This window comes from Pleurodeles waltl, chromosome 11 (genome assembly GCF_031143425.1).
Source record: "Pleurodeles waltl isolate 20211129_DDA chromosome 11, aPleWal1.hap1.20221129, whole genome shotgun sequence".
NCBI lineage: Eukaryota > Metazoa > Chordata > Amphibia > Caudata > Salamandridae > Pleurodeles > Pleurodeles waltl.
This window is the reverse complement of record NC_090450.1, coordinates 994,111,529-994,131,061: the sequence shown is the minus strand read 5'-3', so window position 1 is coordinate 994,131,061 and position 19,533 is coordinate 994,111,529.

Sequence of the window (19,533 nt, the reverse complement as noted above, 5' to 3'; positions counted from 1 at the left end):
TCTGGAACAGGCACTACGAAGTGGAGTGAAATGGTGCTCACCCGAAGTTGCACAAGAGAGTCCCACGCCGCCGGAGGACAACTCAGGAGGTTGTGCAATGCAGGTTAGAGTGCCGTGGACCCAGGCTTGGCTGTGCACAAAGGAAATCTTCGTGGAGTGCACAGGAGCCGGAGTAGCTGCAAAACATGCGGTTCCCAGCAATGCAGTTTGGCGTGGGGAGGCAAGAACTTACCTCCACCAAACTTGGACTGAAGAGTCACTGGACTGTGGGAGTCACTTGGACAGAGTTGCTGAGTTCAAGGGACCTCGCTCGTCGTGCTGAGAGGAGACCCAGAGGACCGGTGATGCAGTTCTTTGGTGCCTGCGGTTGCAGGGGGAAGATTCCGTCGACCCACAGGAGATTTCTTCGGAGCTTCTAGTGCAGAGAGGAGGCAGACTACCCCCACAGCATGCACCACCAGGAAAACAGTCGAGAAGGTGGCTGGATCAGCGTTACAGTGTCGCAGTAGTCGTCGTTGCTACTTTGTTGCAGTTTTGCAGGCTTCCAGCGCGGTCAGCAGTCGATTCCTTGGCAGAAGGTGAAGAGAGAGATGCAGAGGAACTCTGATGAGCTCTTGCATTCGTTATCTAAAGAATTCCCCAAAGCAGAGACCCTAAATAGCCAGAAAAGAGGGTTTGGCTACTTAGGAGAGAGGATAGGCTAGCAACACCTGAAGGAGCCTATCAGAGGAGTCTCTGACGTTACCTGCTGGCCCTGGCCACTCAGAGCAGTCCAGTGTGCCAGCAGCACCTCTGTTTCCAAGATGGCAGATGTCTGGAGCACACTGGAGGAGCTCTGGGCACCTCCCAGGGGAGGTGCAGGTCAGGGTAGTGGTCACTCCCCTTTCCTTTGTCCAGTTTCGCGCCAGAGCAGGGCTGGGGGATCCCTGAACCGGTGTAGACTGGCTTATGCAGAGATGGGCACCATCTGTGCCCATCAAAGCATTTCCAGAGGCTGGGGGAGGCTACTCCTCCACAGCCCTGACACCTTATTCCAAAGGGAGAGGGTGTAACACCCTCTCTCTGAGGAAGTCCTTTGTTCTGCCTTCCTGGGCCAAGCCTGGCTGGACCCCAGGAGGGCAGAAACCTTTCTGAGGGGTTGGCAGCAGCAGCTGCAGTGAAACCCCGGGAAAGGCAGTTTGGCAGTACCCGGGTCTGTGCTAGAGACCCGGGGAATCATGGGATTGTCTCCCCAATACCAGGATGGCATTGGTGGGGCAATTCCATGATCTTAGACATGTTACATGGCCATATTCGGAGTTACCACTGTGAAGCTACACATAGGTAGTGACCTATATGTAGTGCACGCGTGTAATGGTGTCCCCGCACTCACAAAGTCCGGGGAATTGGCCCTGAACAATGTGGGGGCACCTTGGCTAGTGCCAGGGTGCCCACACACTAAGGAACTTAGCACCCAACCTTTACCAGGTAAAGGTTAGACATATAGGTGACTTATAAGTTACTTAAGTGCAGTGTAAAATGGCTGTGAAATAACGTGGACGTTATTTCACTCAGGCTGCAGTGGCAGGCCTGTGGAAGAATTGTCAGAGCTCCCTATGGGTGGCAAAAGAATGCTGCAGCCCATAGGGAGCTCCTGGAACCCCAATACCCTGGGTACCTTAGTACCATATACTAGGGAATTATAAGGGTGTTCCAGTATGCCAATGTAAATTGGTAAAATTGGTCACTAGCCTGTTAGTGACAATTTGGAAAGAAATGAGAGAGCATAACCACTGAGGTTCTGATTAGCAGAGCCTCAGTGAGACAGTTAGTCATAACACAGGTAACACATACAGGGCACACTTATGAGCACTGGGGCCCTGGCTGGCAGGGTCCCAGTGACACATACAACTAAAACAACATATATACAGTGAAATATGGGGGTAACATGCCAGGCAAGATGGTACTTTCCTACACAACCCCCCCCCCCAAACGAAGGACAATAAGACTAGCCATGACCTGATGAGTCTTCATTGTCTAAGTGGAAATATCTGGAGAGTCCATCTGCATTGGAGTGGGTACTCCCAGGTCTATGTTCCACTGTATAATCCATTCCCTGTAGGGATATGGACCACCTCAATAATTTAGGATTTTCACCTTTCATTTGTTTTAGCCAAAGTAGAGGTTTGTGGTCTGTCTGAACAATGAAGTGAGTGCCAAACAGGTATGGCCTCAACTTCTTCAGTGCCCAGACCACAGCAAAGGCCTCCCTCTCTATGGCAGACCAACGCTTTTCTCTAGGGGTCAACCTCCTGCTGATAAAAGCAACAGGTTGATTCCGGCCCTCAGAATTAAGTTGTGATAAGACTGCACCTACCCCTAATTCAGATGCATCAGTTTGGACAATGAATTTTTTGGAGTAACAGGGGCTTTTCAGGACAGGTGCAGAGCACACGGCCTGCTTCAGCTCCTCAAAAGCTTTCTGACAGCTAGCTGTCCACAATACCTTTTTAGGCATTTTCTTGGAGGTGAGGTCATTAAGAGGGGCTGCAATGGAGCCATAGTTCTTTATGAACCTCCTGTAATACCCAGTGAGGCCTAAGAAGGCTCTCACCTGGGTCTGAGTTGTAGGGGGAACCCAATCTACAATAGTTTGGATTTTCCCCTGAAGTGGTGCAATCTGTTCTCCACCTACCAGGTGTCCCAGATAAACCACCTTCCCCTGCCCTATCTGGCACTTTGAAGCCTTGATAGTGAGGCCTGCCTTTTGCAGGGCCTCCAAAACTTTCCATAGGTGGACCAGGTGATCATCCCAGCTGGAGCTAAAGACAGCTATATCATCTAGATATGCTGCACTAAAAGCTTCCAGCCCTTGCAGGACTGTATTCACCAACCTCTGAAAAGTGGCAGGTGCATTTTTCAATCCAAAAGGCATTACTGTGAATTGGTAATGGCCTCCAATGGTTGAAAATGCAGTTTTTGCTTTTGCATCTTCTGATAACTTGATCTGCCAATACCCTGCAGTCAAATCAAAAGTGCTTAGATACTTGGCAGATGCCAGTGTATCTATTAGCTCATCTGCCCTGGGTATAGGGTGAGCATCAGTTTTGGTTACATGGTTGAGACCTCTATAGTCTACACAAAACCGCATTTCCTTCTTTCCATCCTTGGAATGAGGTTTTGGTACAAGTACTACATGAGAGGCCCATGGACTTTCAGAGTGCTCAACCACTCCCAGTTCAAGCATTTTCTGCACTTCTTGCTTTATGCAGTCTCTGACATGGTCAGGCTGCCTATAGATCTTACTCTTGACAGGCAAGCTGTCTCCAGTATCTATAGTGTGCTCACACCAAGAAGTGGTGCCTGGCACAGTAGAGAAGAGTTCAGAAAACGGACCCAGGAGATTTATGCAGTGGTCTTTCTGCTCAGCAGTAAGACAATCTGGCAAAACTACACCTTCCACTAGAGCATCTTGTTCTGTGGAAGAGAAGAGATCAGGGAGAGGGTCACTCTCTTCTTCCTGTCCCTCATCTGTTGCCATGAGCAGGGTGAGATCAGCCCTGTCATAGTAGGGTTTCAGGCGATTGACATGGAGCACCCTAAGGGGACTCCTGGCAGTGCCTAAGTCAACTAAGTAGGTGACTTCACCCTTCTTCTCAACAATTATGTGGGGTCCACTCCATTTGTCTTGGAGTGCTCCTGGGGCCACAGGCTCCAAGACCCACACTTTCTGTCCTGGTTGGTACTGAACCAAAACAGCCTTCTGGTCATGCCATTGCTTTTGGAGCTCTTGGCTGGCCTGAAGGTTTTTACTGGCCTTTTTCATGTACTCAGCCATCCTAGATCTTAGGCCAAGTACATAGTCCACTATGTCTTGCTTTGGAGCTTTTAAAGGTTGTTCCCAACCCTCCTTAACAAGTGTTAGAGGACCTCTCACAGGGTGTCCAAATAGGAGTTCAAAGGGGCTGAAGCCCACTCCTTTTTTGGGTACCTCCCTGTAAGCAAAAAGGAGGCAAGGTAACAGGATATCCCATCTCCTGCTGAGTTTTTCAGGGAGAACCATAATCATGCCTTTGAGAGTTTTGTTAAATCTCTCCACCAGTCCATTTGTTTGTGGATGATAGAGTGTGGTGAACTTGTATGTAACACCACACTCCTTCCACATGGCCTTTAAGTAAGCAGACATGAAATTGCTTCCCCTGTCTGATACCACCTCTTTTGGGAAGCCCACCCTGGAAAAGATTCCCAGGAGGGCCTTTGCCACTGCAGGAGCTGTAGTGGTCCTTAGAGGAATTGCTTCAGGATATCTGGTGGCATGGTCCACTACCACCAAGATAAACCTATTGCCTGAAGCAGTAGGAGGGTCAAGGGGGCCAACTATGTCAACCCCTACCCTTTCAAAGGGAACCCCAACCACAGACAGTGGGACAAGGGGTGCCTTTGGGGTGCCACCTGTCTTGCCACTGGCTTGACAGGTTTCACAGGACTTACAAAATTCTTTTGTGTCCTCTGACATTCTAGGCCAATGAAACAAGGGGACATGCCTGTCCCAAGTTTTCATTTGCCCCAAATGTCCAGCTAAGGGAATGTCGTGGGCTAGAGTTAGGAGGAACTTTCTGTACTCCTGAGGAATCACCAATCTCCTGGCAGATCCAGGTTTTGGATCCCTTGCTTCAGTGTACAAGAGGTTGTCCTCCCAGTAAACTCTGTGAGAGTCACTGACATCCCCATTTGCTTGTTTGACAGCTTGCTGCCTTAGACCCTCTAGTGTGGGACAGGTATGCTGTGCCACACTCAGCTCCTCCCTGGCAGGCCCCCCTTCACCCAAAAGCTCAGCAGTGTCTGCTTTCAGCTCCTCTGGTGTAGGTTCTGCACAGGGTGGAAATTCTTCTTCCTCAGAAGTAGAATCCACTGTAGAGGGAGGGATAGTAGGTAGTGATTTACTTCTACTAGCCCTAGCTTTAGGGAGCACTTGGTCCATTCTTCCAGGATCCAAGTCACCCTGTCCTTTTTGCTTTTTGGCCTGAACCCTGGTTAAAGCAAAAATATGCCCTGGAATGCCCAGCATTGCTGCATGGGCCTCCAACTCCACATCTGACCAAGCTGATGTCTCTAAATCATTCCCTAGTAGACAGTCTACAGGTAAATCTGAGGCAACCACAACTTTCTTTGGACCAGTAACCCCCCCCAGTTGAGATTTACAACAGCCATGGGGTGGCTAAGTGTGTTGTTATGAGCATCGGTTACTTGGTACTGGTGACCAAGTAGGTGTTGTTCAGGGTGGACCAGTTTCTCTATTACCATGGTAACACTGGCACCTGTGTCCCTGTAGGCCTGAACCTCAACACCATTTATTAGGGGTAGTTGCTTGTACTTATCCATGTTAAGGGGACAAGCAACCAAGGTGGCTAAATCAATAGCCCCCTCAGAGACTAACACAGCCTCTGTGGTCTCCCTAACAAGACCAACCCCAACTAAGTTACCAAAAGTGAGCCAAGCTACTCCCTTGGATTGGCTATTAGTAGGTTTGCTCCCACCACCACTGCTATTACTAGGGGCACTAGGTGTAGCAGCAGGGGTTGTAGTGGTAGGAGGCTTGGTGCTTTTCTTTGGACAACTGGGATCTGTTGTCCAATGGCCTTTTATTTTACATAAATAGCACCATAGTTTCTTTTCTTTGTTTCGATTTGAAGAGGATTTGGGCCCACCACCCCCACCAGAGTGTTTTTGTGGGCCTGATGAAGACTCATTTTTAGATTTGTCCCCACCCTTGTCAGAAGACTTACCATCCTTCTTCTTGCCATCTTTGTCACCCCCTGTATGAACTTTTCTGTTCACCCTTGTTCTGACCCATTTGTCTGCCTTCTTTCCCAATTCTTGGGGAGAGGTCAGATCAGAGTCCACCAGGTACTGGTGTAACAAATCAGACACACAATTATTAAGAATATACTCTCTCAGGATTAAGTTATACAGGCTTTCAAAATCAGTAACTTTACTGCCATGTAACCACCCCTCCAAGGCCTTCCCTGAATGGTCAACAAAGTCTACCCAGTCTTGTGAAGACTCCTTTTTGGTTTCTCTGAACTTCATCCTGTACTGTTCAGTGGTTAAGCCATAACCATCTAGGAGTGCATTCTTAAGAACTTTGAAATCATTGGCCTCACTTTCTTTTACAGTAAGGAGCCTATCCCTACCCTTTCCACTGAAAGATAGTCATAGGATAGCAGCCCACTTTGAGGGACATCCTGTACAACACAGGCCCTCTCAAGTGCAGCAAACCACTTGTTAATGTCATCCCCCTCCTTGTAAGGGGGAACTATCTTGTGCGGATTCCTAGAATCATGCTCTTTTGCAGGATGACTATTTGGAATACTGCTGCTGCCACCATGGGTTTCTAAACCCAATTTCTGTCTTTCTCTTTCTATTTCCAAGGACTGCCTATCTAAATCCAGCTGTTGCTTCTTGAGCTTCAGCCTGGATTGTTCCACTCTCAATCTATTGAGCTTCCTTTCTAACACTCTGTCATCAGGGTGGGTGGGTAGGGCATGTCTTGAAACAGAAGAATGGTGAGAATGAACAGAAGGAGACCTGGCCCTAACAGATGTCACACTAACATTCTGGCCTACAGAAGTGATACTTCTACTGTGATGAGAAACAACACTATTACTGTGATGTGAGACAACACTCTTACTGTGATGTGAATTCACATCAGTACCAGCTATGCTAGGTGGCTTGCTAGTGGGCAGGTTGGAAAGCTTCCCTCCCACATCTTTTGCTAGGGGTGCCCCAGAATCAGAGTGGGAACCATCAGCTAATTTCTCACCAGAAGTGCCACCTAAGGTCTTATCTTGTTCAATGAGCATATTAACCAACAGTTGTCTTGAGGGATTCTTCCCTACCCCTAAACCTCTATCTATACAGAGACTCCTTGCTTCCTTTCAGCTAAGGTTGTCATAAGTTATGTTGGACAGATCAAGAGTTTGGTCTGTACCAGACATTTTAGACAGTGTTTAAGGGATAGAAAAAGTGAGAAAAAAGTTTTTCAGAACTTTTGGAAAGACAGAAAAAAATTTTTACAACTTTTTAGGAACTTTTTAGAAAGTTTAGAGGTACTTTTCAGCACTTAGAAAAGAAGTGAGAGAAGAAAAGCAAAACTTTTTGGTTAGGTGTACATACACTGAACTTGTTTTGTATATTTTTCTCTTAAGAAAAGTACAATGACAAAAGTGGTAAGTAGTTGCAAAGTACTTATCCCACCGCTGCACAACCAATGTAGGAGGCTGGACTGGCTTGTAGTGAGTACCAAGGGGTACTTACACCTTGCACCAGGCCCAGGTATCCCTTATTAGCGTATAGGGGTGTCTAACAGCTTAGGCTGATAGAAAAGGTAGCTTAGCAGAGCAGCTTAGGCTGAACTAGGAGACGAGTGAAGCTCCTACAGTACCACTAGTGTCATATGCACAATATCATAAGAAAACACAATACACAGATATACTAAAAATAAAGGTACTTTATTTTTATGACAATATGCCAAAGTATCTCAGTGAGTACCCTCAGTATGAGGATAGCAAATATACACAAGATATATGTAAACAATACCAAAATACGCAGTAATAGCAATAGAAAACAGTGCAAACAATGTATAGTCACAATAGAATGCAATGGGGGCACATAGGGATAGGGGCAACACAAACCATATACTCTAGAAGTGGAATGCGAACCACGAATGGACCCCAAACCTATGTGACCTTGTAGAGGGTCGCTGGGACTGTAAGAAAACAGTGAGGGTTAGAAAAATAGCCCACCCCAAGACCCTGAAAAGTGGGTGCAAAGTGCACCTAAGTTCCCCAAAGAGCACAGAAGTCGTGATAGGGGAATTCTGCAGGAAAGACCAACACCAGCAATGCAACAACAATGGATTTCCAGACGAGAGAACCTGTGGAACAAGAGGACCAAGTCCAAAAGTCACGATCAAGTCGGGAGTGGGCAGATGCCCAGGAAATGCCAGCTGTGGGTGCAAAGAAGCTGCCACCGGATGGTAGAAGCTGAGGATTCTGCACAAACGACAAGGGCTAGAAACTATGTCCCACATCGTGAAGAGTCGTGCAGAAGTGTTTTCCCGCAGAAAGACCGCAAACAAGCCTTGCTAGCTGCAAAGCTCGCGGTTAGGGTTTTTGGATGCTGCTGTGGCCCAGGAGGGACCAGGATGTCACCAATTGCGTCAGGGGACAGAGGGGGCGTCCAGCAAGCCAAGGAGCCCTCTCAGAAGCAGGCAGCACCCGCAGAAGTGCCGGAACAGGCACTACGAAGTGGAGTGAAACGGTGCTCACCCGAAGTTGCACAAGAGAGTCCCACGCCGCCGGAGGACAACTCAGGAGGTCGTGCAATGCAGGTTAGAGTGCCGTGGACCCAGGCTTGGCTGTGCACAAAGGAAATCTTCGTGGAGTGCACCGGAACCGGAGTAGCTGCAAAACACGCGGTTCCCAGCAATGCAGTCTGGCGTGGGGAGGCAAGGACTTACCTCCACCAAACTTGGACTGAAGTCACTGGACTGTGGGAGTCACTTGGACAGAGTTGCTGAGTTCAAGGGACCTCGCTCGTCGTGCTGAGAGGAGACCCAGAGGACCGGTGATGCAGTTCTTTGGTGCCTGCGGTTGCAGGGGGAAGATTCCGTCGACCCACGGGAGATTTCTTCGGAGCTTCTAGTGCAGAGAGGAGGCAGACTACCCCCACAGCATGCACCACCAGGAAAACAGTCGAGAAGGCGGCTGGATCAGCGTTACAGTGTCGCAGTAGTCGTCGTTGCTACTTTGTTGCAGTTTTGCAGGCTTCCAGCGCGGTCAGCAGTCGATTCCTTGGCAGAAGGTGAAGAGAGAGATGCAGAGGAACTCTGATAATCTCTTGCATTCGTTATCTAAAGAATTCCCTAAAGCAGAGACCCTAAATGGCCAGAAAAGAGGGTTTAGCTACTTAGGAGAGAGGATAGGCTAGCAACACCTGAAGGAGCCTATCAGAAGGAGTCTCTGACATCACCTGCTGGCCCTGGCCACTCAGAGCAGTCCAGTGTGCCAGCAGCACCTCTGTTTCCAAGATGGCAGAGGTCTGGAGCACACTGGAGGAGCTCTGGGCACCTCCCAGGGGAGGTGCAGGTCAGGGTAGTGGTCACTCCCCTTTCCTTTGTCCAGTTTCGCGCCAGAGCAGGGCTGGGGGATCCCTGAACCGGTGTAGACTGGCTTATGCAGAGATGGGCACCATCTGTGCCCAAAAAAGCATTTCCAGAGGCTGGGGGAGGCTACTCCTCCCCAGCCCTGACACCTTATTCCAAAGGGAGAGGGTGTAACACCCTCTCTCTGAGGAAGTCCTTTGTTCTGCCTTCCTGGGCCAAGCCTGGCTGGACCCCAGGAGTGCAGAAACCTGTCTGAGGGGTTGGCAGCAGCAGCAGCTGCAGTGAAACCCCGGGAAAGGCAGTTTGGCAGTACCCGGGTCTGTGCTAGAGACCCGGGGAATCATGGGATTGTCTCCCCAATACCAGGATGGCATTGGTGGGGCAATTCCATGATCTTAGACATGTTACATGGCCATATTCGGAGTTACCATTGTGAAGCTACACATAGGTAGTGACCTATAAGTAGTGCACACGTGTAATGGTGTCCCCGCACTCACAAAGTCCGGGGAATTGGCCCTGAACAATGTGGGGGCACCTTGGCTAGTGCCAGGGTGCCCACACACTAAGGAACTTAGCACCCAACCTTTACCAGGTAAAGGTTAGACATATAGGTGACTTATAAGTTACTTAAGTGCAGTGTAAAATGGCTGTGAAATAACGTGGACGTTATTTCACTCAGGCTGCAGTGGCAGGCCTGTGTAAGAATTGTCAGAGCTCCCTATGGGTGGCAAAAGAATGCTGCAGCCCATAGGGATCTCCTGGAACCCCAATACCCTGGGTACCTCAGTACCATATACTAGGGAATTATAAGGGTGTTCCAGTATGCCAATGTAAATTGGTAAAATTGGTCACTAGCCTGTTGGTGACAATTTGGAAAGAAATGAGAGAGCATAACCACTGAGGTTCTGATTAGCAGAGCCTCAGTGAGACAGTTAGTCATAACACAGGTAACACATACAGGGCACACTTATGAGCACTGGGGCCCTGGCTGGCAGGGTCCCAGTGACACATACAACTAAAACAACATATATACAGTGAAATATGGGGGTAACATGCCAGGCAAGATGGTACTTTCCTACTGAGATGGAAACTCATATGAAGCCTCCCTGGACCTATGTCTGGATACCACTAATGCTATTCTCATTTGCAATTTGCAACACCATGGTGGTGTGTCTAGTCCAAATAATGCATGGCAAATACATTCATGAAACTGATGAGCCAAATTCAGCATTGGTGGAACCAAGCAAGCAGAATTACACAGAGGTACTGCTCACGTAGGTTCTCATTATCCTAATGAGACTACTGGATTTGGCTACAGAATCACCTGGACTGTGCGGGACTGAGTCTAATCCCGCACCATGTGACGCCTGTCTGCCTAATCTGGGTTTGTTCTGGCTAACCAGTAGTGCCTCACCTCCACCCAAGAGCAGGGATGATTAGGCAATGGGCGCATGACATAAATGACTCCTCAGGGAAATCGTGGTCACTCAGATCTCATCCGTTTCTCTCAGTTACATTAGTCTCACTTATGCAAGGACAATCAGAGGCAGAGTATAGTTCAATAAAGTTTTATTGAACTAACTGCATCTTCGATAATAAGGCATGTATTGCAATAACTAGGACGATGAAGCACAATAAGATTAAGATTGTGACAAGGAGAGTAAAACACAAAAGTAACGCTACCATTGTGTCACTAAGATTGTTAAGGATAGTTCCTACCTAGGCTATGTTAGAGCACAGCATTTTAAGCTGTAATTCTGCCCTTCAGGTTCCCCTTGGGAAGACATCATCCTTCATTCTTGAGAAAGTTGCCTGTAGTCTACTTGAGCAGCTGCAGCGAAGCACTCAGCAATCATCTGGTGGTCATCTGGCTGGAATCTCCCTCTAACGTACATAGGTCAAAGTAGTGTTTTTATAATAAAACAGCTGATGTTCCAAGAAAGGATTCCCCACGTAAGAGTGTGTATGTTTCTGTGAACATTGGAGACAAAGCCAACCACTTTTGCCAACAACCTATCTTACTGCAGCCTTGAGAAAAGCACAGAGTGAAAGAAATGTCTTGTTTAAGAACATAGGGGCATATTTATACTCCGTTTGCGCCGAATTAGCGTCGTTTTTTTCGATGCAAATTCGGCGCAAAACTAACGCCATATTTATACTTTGGCGTTAGACGCGTCTAGCGCCAAAGTATGGGCAAATAGCGTCATTTTTTTGCGTGAACGCCTTCCTTGCGTTAATGAGATGCAAGGAAGGCGTTCCCGTCTAAAAAAATTACTGCGACGCAAATGCGTCGTATTTATACTCCTGGGCAAAAATCACGCCCGGGAGTGGTCGGGTCAAAAAACCCCGCATTTGCGCCACTTTTTAACGCCTGGGTCAGGGTAGGCGTTAAGGGGCCTGTGGGCTCAAAATGAGCCCACAGGTGCCCTCCCCTGCCCCCAGGTACCCCCCCTGCCACCCTTGCCCACCCCAGGAGGACACCCAAGGATGGAGGGACCCATCCCAGGGACATTCAGCTAAGTTCAGGTAAGTATACATTTTTTTTTTTGTTTTTTTTTTTTGGGTGGCATAGGGGGGCCTTATTTGTGCCCCCCTACATGCCACTATGCCCAATGACCATGCCCAGGGGACATAAGTCCCCTGGGCATGGCCATTGGGCAAGGGGGCATTACTCCTGTCTTTACTAAGACAGGAGTCATGTAAATGGCGTCTGGGCGTCGTTAAAAATGGCGCAAATCGGGTGGAGGCGATTTTTTGCGTCAACCTGACTTGCACCATTTTTAAGACGCCCTAGCGCCACTTTTCCCAACGCCGGCGCTGCCTGGTGTACGTGGTTTTTTTCCACGCACACCAGGCAGCGCCGGTCTGCTTGCGCCGGCTAACGCCATTCAATAAATACGGCGCCCGCATGGCGCTTCAGAATGACGTTAGCCGGCGCAAAATTTTTCGACGCTAAACTGCGTTAGCGCAGTTTAGCGTCAAAAAGTATAAATACGGCCCATAGGGGCATATTTATACTCCGTTTACGCCGAATTAGCGTCGTTTTTTTAGACGCAAATTCGGCGCAAAACTAACGCCATATTTATACTTTGGCGTTAGACGCGTCTAGCGCCAAAGTATGGGCAAATAGTGTCATTTTTTTGCGTGAACGCCTTCCTTGCGTTAATGAGATGCAAGGAAGACGTTCCCGTCTAAAAAAATGACGGCGACGCAAATGCGTCGTATTTATACTCCCGGGCAAAAATCACGCCCGGGAGTGGTCGGGTCAAAAAACCCCGCATTTGCGCCACTTTTTAACGCCTGGGTCAGGGTAGGCGTTAAGGGGCCTGTGGGCTCAAAATGAGCCCACAGGTGCCCTCCCCTGCCCCCAGGGACCCCCCCTGCCACCCTTGCCCACCCCAGGAGGACACCCAAGGATGGAGGGACCCATCCCAGGGACATTCAGGTAAGTTCAGGTAAGTATACATTTTTTTTTTTTTTTTTTTTTGGGTGGCATAGGGGGGCCTTATTTGTGCCCCCCTACATGCCACTATGCCCAATGACCATGCCCAGGGGACATAAGTCCCCTGGGCATGGCCATTGGGCAAGGGGGCATGACTCCTGTCATTACTAAGACAGGAGTCATGTAAATGGCGTCTGGGCGTCGTTAAAAATGGCGCAAATCGGGTGGAGGCGATTTTTTGCGTCAACCTGACTTGCACCATTTTTAAGACGCCCTAGCGCCACTTTTCCCAACGCCGGCGCTGCCTGGTGTACGTGGTTTTTTTCCACGCACACCAGGCAGCGCCGGTCTGCTTGAGCCGGCTAACGCCATTCAATAAATACGGCGCCCGCATGGCGCTTCAGAATGACGTTAGCCGGCGCAAAATTTTTCGGCGCTAAACTGCGTTAGCGCAGTTTAGCGTCAAAAAGTATAAATACGGGCCATAGTGCTGACCTAGGCAAAGAACAGCTAGATAGAGAAAAGAAAAAAAGACCGCAAATGTGGCTACTGTTAAAATAATATAACGAAGCTAAAATAAAAATATATCTAGGTTAAAGTGCACAGTGGCAGGCCTAGTTTGCTAAAAGTAACCTTGTATAAAACTATAGCTAAAATGGCTACACAACAGTACCATTGGTGTGACGAATGCACCTACGGTTAAGTTACTAGCCACCGCGCTGCAAAACGCTGTCTACTGGGAGAAATGATGCTACCAAATCCTGGGACCAGCAGAGGATGAGCATGTGCCACACACCTTCCATCTTAGCCTTGTTGCCATGTTATCGTCAGAAACATTTGTGAGTAACTGGGATAAGAAGTTCATAAGGAACTTTCTTGTTGATGTACATTTTTATGTTTCCTCATACAATGTACATCCTTATCTCAACATAAATAATCACCGACATATATTGTTGTAATCAATTTGCTGATTGGTTCTCACATAGTTCAAATGCCACAAGGTGGGAGAAGGAACCTCAATTTCATGCAAAATTCCCGCACTTCTAAGCTCCTTCAAAATACTGGTTTGACGCTGAATCCTAATTTTACACCCAGGAATACACAAACCTGACCAACAAGTTTCTTTCGTTACACAAACTGATTTACTCACCTGAGTTATTATGTAAATATAGTGAATATAGGTCTGTTATATGGAATAACAGGTTTTCTTCACAGGGCTGTAGAGAAAAGAAAAATAGCAAATTTGTGGGGCACACTCTCTGCCTGCATGCAAATATCTTACAAATTTAATTTTTACATCTAACTACAGACAGCTGTTGGGACCACACCAAAACCAACAGTGGGCTTATCAACAGACAGCTGCTTACCATTGGCTTGCTTGCTTGCCACTCTCCTTAGCTTTCTTCCTATTCAACAGTGTCTCTTCCTCTCCTGTGTTTGTGCCTTCCCTGCTGCTTTGACATCTTTTCTAGTGTATGGCTTGGATCCTCCCGCTGCTCACATTAAGGGAACTACATTTTTCTTTCGCCTTCAGTAACGAGAGTGCATGTGTTTTCTTGCTTTCTCCCTTGTGTGCTGCTTTTCCTATCATATACCAGCCGCAACCCACGTGGTCCGTGTTGTCCCTTCCCCATCTCATCTGTTGCTTCTCTCACTATGGCTTTTTTGCTTTTCTTTTTTTTTACTTTCCCTCCTCAATCTCCTCCGCTGTTCCTCCTTTTTTCCTTCACCCCCACCTGCTCGTTTGTTGTGCACCTACTTCTCCAGTGGTAGAACTGCACAAAAAATATATTTATTTTTTAGGTGTTTTTTTAGAGGACCTGGCGGTGGCCATTTGCTTCCAGGACACTCTGGCCCTCATTATGACATTGGCAGTAAATCCCACTTACTGCCACGCTGACAGCCGCCAATTTACCGCCACGGCGGCGGATAACCGTTCACCATATTATGACACACACACACCAATCCGACAGAATTCAGCCACAGACACAAATCCGCCAGCCCAAAGCTCAGTGATAAAGTGGCAGTGGTGGAATAAGAGGTTTTCTTCACAGGGCTGTAGGGAACAGAAAAATAGCAAATTTGTGGGGCAGACACTCTTTGCCTGCATGCAAATATCCTAGATATTTAATTTTTATGTCTAACTAGAGACAGCTTTTTGCCAAAGACCTCTTGGGGACCACACCAAAATTTACAGTGGGCGTATCGACAGACAACTGCGTACCATTGGCTGGCTTGCTTGCCACTCTCGTTTGCTTTCTTCCTATTCAACACTGTCTCTTCCTCTCCTGTGTTTGTGCCTTCCCTGCTGCTTAAGCATCATTTTCTAGTATATGGCTTGGATCCTCCTGCAGCTCACATTAAGGGAAGTACTTTTTTCTTTCGCCTTCAGTAATGAGAGTGCATGTGTTTCTTGCTTTCTCCCTTGTGTGCTGCTTTTCCCATCAAATGCTACCCCCAACCCATGTGGTCCGTGTTGTCCCTCCTGCCCACTCCCATCTCATCTATTGCTTCCCCCACTATGGCTTTTTTGCTTTTCTTTTCCTTTTTTTTACTTTCCTTCCTCAATCTCCTCCTTTGTTCCCCCTTTTTCCCTTCACCCCTGCCTGCTCGTTTGTTGCGCACTCACTTCTCCATTGGTGGAACTGCACAAAAAATATATTTATATACTTTTTAGGTGTTTTTTCAGAGGACCTGGCAGTGGCCATTTGCTTCAGGACACTCTGTTTTGCAAACGTGCATTTGCACACATTTAAATATTTCTTTTTTAGTTCCCGCTTCACCATCTTGGAATGTTAATTAAAAAGAAGTAACAACACGGTGGCTTATGTCGCACATGTACATATGTCATCACAATCAATCAATCAGGTCCACCGTAACTTCAATGCACGCACAGGCACGCGCTTTTGTACATGACATTGTAGTCCTTCTTTTGTTTCGCTGATGCGGAAAGAAAACAAGCCCTTGCAATGCAAGTGGGTCCAAAAGGTGAGATAAACAGAATTTGACAGTTTTTGTTCTGAATGATACCATCAGGAGGCAAAGTGCTCTGGTTTTGCTGATATTAGAGAATTAATAGTTTCTAGGCAAAACTATTCACGCTTTGCAAACTGGAAGTGGAAAAGAACATCAAATGGCTACGGAATGAATGTTCTAAACAAAATCCTTTTGGGAGTTACACATAAATGAACGTCACCAGAGATTTGCTAAAGGGGTGGCAGGACCACTTCCAAATCAAGTGGATTCTAGATGTGGTAAGGTTCGTGTACGTCCTTATGGGCATTAAATAATTCAAAGTAGTGATTAAAAAAAGTATTATTCCCCCCCCCAGCTCCTCTGCTAACAAAAGAGAATCAAAGAGTGAAAAATACAAACTGCTCTTCAACTTCAGCCCAAAACACGCAAACAAAGGGACTCTGAAGCCCTTAAAGTCAAAAGATTAAGTGGAAATGAAAACACAGAGGCATAACAAAAGCAGGATTTTATTCAAGGCTTATCAGGGCTCTGCAAAAATATGGGATTTAAAAAAGAATGTAATTTTCAGACCGCTGCCTTCATCTTTTCACTTTTTCTGTGCCATTTCAGCCTCGAGACGACTTTGCTTTCATCTCCTGGCTACCAAGGGAGGTGGGTAATACACTGGCTATCAGGTATGGGGAGGGTGTGGTATGCCGTTTTTTCTTCTTGCTTGATGAGTGTACAAGATGGGCATGAGAACACGCAAGGGGTTAAACTCCAAAGGGTACATTGGGGCTGTGAGCCCACTCTCAGCCCTACGACACCACATTCCATACCCAGTTCTTAAAAACGTCGTAGACAGGCTTCAGCAGGAGTACATCCTTGCAGGGACTAGCAAAGTTTCACAGTTTACAAGGGTTTCAAGGAACACTCAAGGAACATTTTGCTAATTTCCAGGTACAAGTTTCCGATGGAAGTTCCTCCTGCATTTGTAGCGAGTAAATGTAAATGTGAAATAAATTGCACTTTTTTTTTTTTAATCCTTTGCGAAAGTATTTTTTCCTGTTTTCGAAAGTAATTTTTCCTGTTGAGAAACATAACACCCTACACCATCGGGGGTTCCCTTACTTTCCTACTCGAGGATGTGATTTACACCTGCCCGTGACAGGAGTAAATATATGACCGTTTACAAGACAGTGTGATTGTGGAGAAGTTGGAAAGTACCCACAGCTGGGCATTCACAAGCTTTAAAGTGAACCCCCAGAATGGAACGCCCTAACCAGGACCTGGAGAGGATACTTAGACATGCATCATGTTTCATCATTCAGGGGTTATATTAACCAGGTGGAAAAAATCTCTTAGAGTGAACAAGTCACAAATGGGACTTCCAAAAGTGAATTTGCCCTCATGCGTCAACCTGCTTGTTTGTGAAACTTATAGGTGCAAACGGGGTGTAAATGGAGCCCTTTGCCAGGTGCAGAAATAACATTTCACAATTTGTGGCCAAGGAATCCACACAGTACAAGATGATGTACCTCTAGCTTCAGCCAGATTCATAACCCAGATTCCAAATCAAGGAATGGTGATCAGACACTGAACCTTTTCTGATGCTGCTGTGAAAAAGTCCCTGCACTGTTTGTGGTCAATTTCCAGCAGGTAGTGGGAGCTGTGACGCATTGTGGACCAGGGTAAAGTGACAGGTGAAATGTAACCACTTTCAAGGAATATTGGAGAAAGGGGATTTGCCTGGGGAGTAAATGAAGCCCCTGAACAAATGCAGGATTTTTAATTCGTACCAATGGTCTTAATGCTCTACCTTTGCCAGGGGCGCGGACACTTTTTTGCAGTTATCTATAGCGCAAACTCGATCCGCAGTTAGCGGGGCGCTTTACATGAGCACTAGTTACATTACACAAGGACACATTTATGCTTTTTTGCAGGCATGGGGAGGTTAAGTGATCAGAATCACAGGATGTTGAACCAATGCCGAGACTCAAATGTGGTTCTCCAGTTCCAAAGTCGCTATTGCTAGTTTTTTTGCCCGAGCTGCGCCCTCAGCGCAACACTTTCGACCATTCAAAATTAGTACTTTTCAACCCTCTCTAAAAAACACTTAGGGGATTTATAACTTTCCCCAAAATGTTCCTGGACTGGAGTTAGATTAGTAAATAAGCCTCCTGGAATATTTGGTGGAATGTTGCTCTTTCTCCAATATTCTAGGACTGGAGTTAGAATAGTGAATTTGACCTTCCAGTGTCCGCAACACCCATTGTGGCATTGAGGGCGCAGTTCAGACACAGCTCTGGTACTTACACCACTTCCCCTCTGCACTTAGAGCCATATTTTCAATATTTTGGCACAGGGCAGCGCCGCAGGTCTTCTTGCTGTGCTGCCCTCATCAAAAGAAAAAAGGGCAGGAATGCGCCGTATCTATAAAATAGGGCACATTCATGTCTCCTTCCACTGAGCTGGAGCACAAATTGTCTGGCATGCACCAATGCAGACACCCTTGCACCGTAGTGCAAGGGTGTTTGTGTTGTAGGAATGATTGCTTTTGTGCAGGAGGGATACCTTCTTGCACAAAAACAATCAATGGAGGAATTTTCCTCCTCCTATGTTTGCTGCAGAATGCAGCACACACAGAAAGAGGAAAAAACGAGGAGAAATAAGGGTATTTCTCCTTGTTGTGCCTGCCTTGGCTTTTGACACATTCCCATATTTACAAATATGTAATTTTGGGGATGCGTCAAAATCCATGGGTGTTGTGCGGGAAAACCTACCGCAAAGCCCATGGAACGCATCCCTGGTGCAGAGTAAGGTGTTGCCTTACTCCATAATTCAAAGGTCATGAAAAGTAACACAAAGTGTCTTTGCGTGACATTGTCGATAAGGGCCTGCAGCCTGTGCCACCAGTGCATCAAAAGACGTGACGCACCAGCGCCTCAAGTCACTTGTAAATATGCCCCTTGGGGTGCAAGAGGTAAAATGTGAGGCAACATCGCACAAACTGTAGGGGACTGTTTTACCTTGAAGAATGAGCTGCACTTACCATCCAGTCCTAAAACTGAAGACACGTAACACGGGCCTAGAGGCACTCTTGTGGCAGAAAGTCTCTGGCAGTCTGTCTCGACGTCTCACACATACCACCAGCCACTGGCTCAGAGGAGCCCTAACTGGGAATCTGGCTTGGCGTCTCTCTTGGAACACGGCCATGGTTAGGTCCCATGCGGGGATTTAGCAACTTATATTGACTGTGCTTTCCCCTTGACACATGTACTCCAATGGAGCCGGATCCATAACTTGGGACGGTCGATCCTTGCAGTAGACTCGCCGGACGTGCAGTTTATTTTAGTAAGTGACCGGAGTTTTGATAGTATTGACGGTTTACGACATACTGAGGTCCATAGATTGAGTCAATAGGAGAAGTGTTGAGTATTTTTGGTCCTGATGAAGTGTCACTGGATCCACTTGGACCCCTGAGACATGAAACATGTTGACCCTGTTCACAGGGGTTTGAAGTAGTCCCTTACCCCTTGTCTCCACTTGGACTGTGAGAGTGACTGAGCATTATCTCTATTTTCACTCTCCCCTTTGTGTTTTTATTTTGGCCATAACCCTTTCTCGATCAATAAATTTGCGACGTCCTGTTTGGGTTTTGAGCTAATTTTATCCCCTTATTTTGCTTCCTATCCCTAAAGTGCCTGTAGGTGGGCACTGTCCTCTGCATCTTTAACCACGGCAGCGATATTAAGATAAGATCTCCGGCAAAGACCCCCTTAAAGGGGTGGCCGTCAGGCATTGCAGCGCCGGTCTGACAAGGAGAATGCTCAATGATGAAGCATGACATCCGACAGGATGTGAGGGCACTTGCTTCTAACAAAAGTGTTGCACTGTGTGCTTTTCCTATTCTTGGAACAGTGTATTCACATTTATAAACAATCTCTCTTGCAACACCAGCAGTTGGCTCGCAGGAGCCCTCACTCGCAGT